General features: G+C 38.3%; 1 long non-coding RNA gene across 2 annotated transcripts; it reads right to left on the bottom strand.

Moving 5' to 3' along the window:
* Positions 1-646: 646 nt before the first annotated feature.
* LOC133816418 (uncharacterized) lies at positions 647-3,794 on the bottom strand. Of its 2 annotated transcripts, none has more exons than XR_009885225.1 (3): positions 3,671-3,794; positions 3,510-3,588; positions 647-836 (listed from the first exon to the last, which is right to left on the bottom strand). It is a non-coding gene; the product is annotated as an uncharacterized LOC133816418 (long non-coding RNA). The 2 variants fall into 2 exon arrangements; XR_009885226.1 differs by lacking the exon at positions 647-836 and adding an exon at positions 1,894-1,964.
* Between the last annotated feature and the right edge of the window lie 3,048 nt (positions 3,795-6,842).

Below are 6,842 nucleotides of genomic sequence, written 5' to 3'. Positions count from 1 at the left end.
CTTGAATTTGATTTTGTGTTTTGATGTGTTTTTGGGTGATTTGAGACTTGGGTTTTGTTGGTTTTGGATCATGGGGATGTTTAGGAACTTTGATTTTTGAGTTTGGAGATGTTTGGATATGTTTTTGAAAGGTTTTTAGATGAAGAAATGGAGTTTTTTTGGCTGGGTTCGAGGTTGAGCCGCGACTCTATTCTTGGGCGCTACGGCTCAAACTTGAAGAAGCTGGTGGTTTGGTGCTTATGGGCTATTTGAGCTGCGGCTCTATTGGGTAGAGCTGAGGCTCTAATTGCTGTCAGAGAGGATTTTTCGGCCTGACTTGAGTGGGTCTGCGGCTCTAATGGTTGGGGCCACGGCTCAAAAGAGGAAAAGTGACCAAAATGGGTTTTTAGTCATGGGAACTCAAACCTTAGGCCTCAGGATCATTCATACTACCCGGATTGGTGGCGTTTGATGTCTCAGAGGCTAGGTCTTGGTTCCGGGATTGGTTTTAGAACTTGAACTCATTGGATCACCATTTATGGTTGTGACTAGGTTATCACTAGAAGCTTGGAGTAAGGTGTAACGACCCGGATTTTCAAGACTCAATAATGCGGAAATATAAATGTTTTCATTTAACAAAATGTCTCAAAAACCCATAAAAAAAAACTTTTAAAAAAGTCGTATGGCCATACTTAACATTTAATTACAAACATGTTTTATAAAGATTAGAGTGAGCCTAGTTTAGGAAAATTACACAACATTTCCAAAAATAAAAAGGCTTCCCAAAAGGTCGGTCCACATGTACATTTGCAAGGAAGACTCCAGCGCTCACTGCTCTGCCTTGCCCTTGCTCTTACCTACAACATGAAACAACTAGGTAAGCGAAAACGCTTAGTAAGATCAACTTTCAAACAAAGCAGATAGAGAAATAGGGATCCGGACCCATTCGGACCCTACACAATCAATTTCAAGAACGCTAAAGCGTCCTGGCAAACTTATGGTCATGCCTGATAACCAAGGATAAATTAATTCATAACTAGATAAAAAAATCCTGCACTCAGAAAAATCCTAGAACAAGCAGATATATTATATCGCAACTAATCTTATCAACAATTATATCCCTGCACTCAGAAAACCCCAGAGCAAGCAGATATATTATATCACAACTATATCTTATCAACAATTATATCCCTGCACTCAGAAAATCCCAGAGCAAGCAGATATATTATATCACAATATAATTCGAGACCAACGCTCGACAATTTCCAACAATTCTGGCGTAACGCGCCCTCCAACATAATTGCTAATCTGTAAAAGAGAACCGAGTCTCCACACTAAGATCTAGCCAATAAATATTCTCATCAAGGGTAACTATCGTGTTACCTAGGGCATCGCTACTTATTCAAGAGTGTAATCCAATTTACACGGTTTTACGGAGACTTCTATGTTAATCAGTGGTACTGGTGAGCAGTTGCCCCTAGGGTGTTCAGCCTCACTCAATCTTGGCAACCCCTAGTATCTCTAGGCACTCTCACTGAATGGCCAATATTCACGGCTGCTATCCGGGAATAACTTATCAGAGCACTTGCTCGGATTCTAACCGTCCAATGATTAAGTAAGCATGAGGGCCCCTAGGTCCCATTTATCTTGGCGTCCCTAGGTTTAACGAGCTTATCCTCATCTCATGGCCACTCGTCGCGGTAATGAACCGGACATAAATAAAATCAAGCAGTGTGACGGGGATCAACCGTCTAGGATATGATGGACTTCTACCGTTGATATTTTCTAAATCAGCACTCACTAGACTAACGTCTCTAAGCAACTTTCTATGATAGCCTATATATGAGCATGTATCCCTATACTAACATACAAGACAATAATCATTTCATGTTGCAGCCATACAATATAAGTTGACTTACTTGGAGTCCTTAGCGCTCAGCAGGTTTTCACCCTCCAACGTTCAGTCCAGTTACGCTTAGCCAATACTGTAGTTATCCATACAGTATACTCGGATTAATTATGGCACTCATAATTCATTACTATTATTTTGGGCAGTTTGGTCATTTTAATAAAAGTCATTTGTAAGGATTTATAATCCTTATTTGGTTTTAAACCTATTAAGGAAAGTCATGCAAAATTTCGAGACTAAACCCTAAGTCTTTGGGAGACCTATCCTAAGGTCTCGATACCTAGGCTCGGGTATCACAATGGTATTTCCCCACAACCCGCTAAAATCTTATTCTTTCAAGGTATCGCTATTAACCCGCACTTTCGACTAGTCGGTTAAAATATGTAAGATTTTAGCCGGTATTATATCCAGAAAATACAAATAAATTCCTTAATTATTTTTAAAGAAAATAAACTCTTTAAATTTTCCTTTTATTTTTCTTAAGGTTTTAATATCTAAAAACCGTTTTAAGAAAATTGCCTAATTTGTCTTAATTAGGAAAACCGTTAAAAATTTCTCATCTTGACTAATTAATTTTCCAAAAGCAATTAATCAATTTTTACTTACTAGAAGAATAATTCATTTAATTATTTTCTCAAAATATAGGGTTTTAAACCCTCTTTTAATTTATTAACTATTAATAAATTAAATCTCTTATTTTTAGAAAGAATAAAAACTCTTTAATAAAAATAATTCATTTAAACTCAAAGGGATAATTTTAGTGAAAATATGATTCAAGACTTACCAATTTATATCTTGAAATAAGCAAAATTTTACTTTTTACCTTATGTTCCAAAATCTCATTTTTACACTAAGTGTGAAAAACCTATTTTTCACATTTTTAACTACATACTTCGTTAGTTCATAACTTGAAATTTACTTACCCAATTATTACCAAAATTGCCCAATTCCATTTTTGTTATGACATTTAGGTCTTTGTAAAATATTAGGTCAAAATGAGCATTTTTGATTGGTGAAATCATTTTCCAACAATGAGGTAAAAATGACCTTATTTTCAAGCCCTTATTTTTTTCTAAACTTTGACAGTTAATAACTTTCAAACCGTTCAATATTTTCTTACCAAATTTTACAGTGGAATAATAGGTTATGCCAGCAATATGTCCAAAAAATTTTAGAAAAAACTGGGTTCATTTTCCCTATACAGTGGCTGTCCAAACTTGGTTCCGAAAATAAGAATACGAAAAAACAGTTTTTTACCTAAACTTTGAAATAGCATAACTTACTCATTTCTAAACATTTTTTAGTGTTTCAAAAGCTCAATTTTATGTACTCAATCTCAAAAACATCACAGTACAATTTAATTTTACAAAAACAATATACAGTGGCTGCTTGACCCCTTGGAAGTCACAGCTCAAAACATGTTTGTTTTAGGGTATCCTACAAAACCCTTGGGGGTTTTGGTTCCCATTTTCAAAAATCAATACACATGCATCCTAAATATTATTAAACAACTAACATAACCTTATTACATCACCAACAAGAAACTTTAAGCATTAAATATACTAAATCATGCTTAAAACTAAAAACCCTACAACAAAATCATCAAAAGTAAACTTTTTACCTCTTTGGTGTTCTTGCTTAAGGTTTGGACCTTCCTATTAGCTTTGGCTCCTCCAAAACCTTTCAAAAACCCTAACAAACTTCCCCCAACAACATAGTCAATTAGCTATTTGAAACTCTATGCTTAAAACATTACAAAAGCCTAGATTAGTGAAACTTTACCTTAGGGAAAATACTTCCTAGACCAAGACTTAGCCTCAAAGTTTCCTTGGTGTTCTTGGGGTTGAAAAATGGAGAGAACACTTTGAGAGGTCTTCAAAAATCAGATGAGTGAATGAGAGAGAGTGTGGGGGTCGGTTTTGGGGGTGAGAATAGTTTATACTATCTAATTTATCCTAAAAACACTCAAGTGTTTTACTCCCACTTGCCCACTTGACTTCTTAATTAAAATGGGATTTAAACTCAATTATTTTTTTGTTCACATCTTTAAAAAGAGTCACATGGCCGGCCACCATTTCATTTTTCTATGTTTTATATATATATATTTAATGGTGAACAATTATTTCATAAGAAGAAAAACCCAATTTGACTTTTGACACATTTTTCACTCTTATTAAGTTTTAACCACCAAACTTAACATTAATTCATTAAATTAAATGTCTCTCACATTTAATTTAATTAATCACATAATAAAATTTAACCTAAGGTCCATTCATGGAATAAAATTCCCCATTTCGGCAAAATTAGGCATTTAACACAAAATGCCTTAAAATTTCCATTTTCTTTTAGGTTTATTATTTTTGACCAAACTTTAACTTTTATGAATGTATTTTATGCCCAAAATATAATTGCGATGATTTTTCGTTTTATTTTCCGAGATTTTTACCCGATCAGGGTTTTTGTGTCGCTCCAGGACCGAAAGTCTTATCTTGACTTTTAAAATCACAAAATTCATATTTTGGCTAGCAATAACTCATGGAGTACTTACAAACAAAATATAATATTATTTAAAATAATATTCTTAACCCGGGGGAAAAATCCCGACTCGAGTCGTTTAAAGGTACCCAAAAATGTAGGACGTTACATAAGGATCGTGCTTGTGGCTTGTTTACTGGTAACTTGTGCTTGGACCAAAGGTAAGAAAACTGCACCCTATGTATATGTGACATGCATGGTTATTCTTGATGCATGTTGGATGTCTAAATGTGATGCATGTAATGCACGAGAAACATGTGATTAGGGCATGCTATGAATACTGAGTATGATATTGTTCAGAGCTTGAGCCTCTGTGTTTATGCATGATCCTAATTGTGCTAGTAATTATTGAGTAAGCATGATGAATGCCCTTTATTTGGATATTTGACATATGATATATGTTTGATGGCACTGCTTACTTGTATATATATTGACTAGTTAGGGATACTGACCTAAGAGTCAGAAATGGCATAGCGTCATGAATGCCGAGCCAAATGAAGATTAGATCTAATCGATATCAGCGTTGAATGACTCATATGGGGTATTAATGCTGGACCGACCTGAAGGTCGATGAAAATTATAAGCACTTGGCTAGTCTTTGACTAGTTATTCAGAGCCAGGGCCTAAGGCCTAAGTGACTGCTTGTCACATGGCTATGGAATAGAGTTCCATAGTTATGACTCTAGGGTCAGGAGGAAGGTTATGTTGATGACTAATTATCATGCACCTATCCTGTTTAAGCTAATGAAAGGATCACTTATTTATATTGGGAGCGGAACCCACTTTAGTGACTTGTACCACTGTCATTCTTTTATTCAGGGTTGTTAGCCGGTATGGTTACTAGAACCACCAATGTTAAATCACTTATTTGATTGAGATTGACTTGATAGTCATCCACTCAGGAGGGCAGGATTTCTTATCCTGGATACCCATTATTACGTGGATTTATTGCCTGCTTGGCTAGGGCTATATCTGCTAGGCGTGTGCCTTATGATTTCATGAGCATATTGAGTTTTCTTGCTGGGCTTCGGCTCACGGGTGCTATGTGGTGTAGGTAAAGGCAAAAGAAAGCTGGACCATCCTTAAGTTGGAGAGCTTAGGTGGCGATGTGTACATATGCAGCAGCTCGACCACCACGGCCGAGGTTTGAAGAGGAACTAGGGTTAAACCCTGTTTTGCCGCCTAGATCGGCTGGTTGTAAATATTATCTTGTAATAGACCTCTAAATTATATTTTTGGGATCCCAATGTATATAATAAACGTTCTAATGAAACGTTATATCTTAACCAAAAATTTTAATCCCTAAACCGCTATTCATACTTAGTTACACGATTTTGGCCAAATGACTCGATTAGCGAGTTTAGCACTGTTTACAAGGCACACCGTAACGGTCCCTGGAGTTTAGGGCGTTACAAAATGGGACTTCAGTAAACGGACCCAGACATTGGTAAATGGCCCGGGCTCTGCGTGCGCCCAGTGCACACTGCCCCTTGCCACGGACCCACGATTCCAAGCAGGAACTGGGAATGCCACCTTGGAGTATCCGAGAGCAAGGCAAGCCTCCACCTCGCAGACCTAGGCGAAGGCTTGGGGGGTAAATGTTATCCCCATTTCCTACCTTGGGCCTGGGACGGTGGTCCAGGCCCGCTAACCAGGCAATTGAGGTTGGGCCCAGCCCAGGCCCGCTTGGCAGGGAATGACCGGCATCAACGGCCCAAGTGTGGGTCCAGACTCGAACAGTGTCCAGGAAGGATGATTCAGGATGATCATCCGGGAGATGTATAGCTATTTGGGGTTACGGTCGAAATGTATGCAAACGATCCCGGAGCCTGGTAAGCGATCCGGGCCCTATGGAGACGATCCGGGCCTACGGTAAACGAAGAGGGACAGAGGTAAACGAACCTGGGTCAAGTCCTCAGGATTGGCAATATAAAGCATCTGTGACCCTGAAGCCGCCCCATGACGCGTGGGGGTTGTCCCCACTTTTCACCTGCAGAAAAGGCCACCTCGGGATTGCACGTCGCTGGTTCAAACCTGCGCTGCCACTACACTGACTGATTTTGTCCCCTGAATCTGCCTTGTAACTCGGAATTCCCAGACCAAAAGCCCCATTTTTTTGGGTGAAATATAGGCTTTGGGCTGCCCCAGTGGGCTTTGATCATTCTTTGTCTTTCATATTTTTACCTTTTTGTATTGGGCTTCCGATAGGACAGCAAGTGGTATTTATATCCTTATTGGGCCCGGGTCAGCCCGGCCCAAGCCCAGTGCTCATGTGAGCCTATATAAATACAGGTGACAGAGCACTGTTGAAAGGACCTCTTCTTGGCTTGTATACAGTTACTCTGCTACAACATAGAGAGAAACTCAATTGTTAAAGACTTTCCAAGCTCTAATACAAATGTCTCGTGGACTAAGGCTC

The sequence above is a fragment of the Humulus lupulus genome, chromosome 2, assembly GCF_963169125.1.
Source record: "Humulus lupulus chromosome 2, drHumLupu1.1, whole genome shotgun sequence".
NCBI lineage: Eukaryota > Viridiplantae > Streptophyta > Magnoliopsida > Rosales > Cannabaceae > Humulus > Humulus lupulus.
This window is presented reverse-complemented; position numbering and strand designations above follow the sequence as displayed.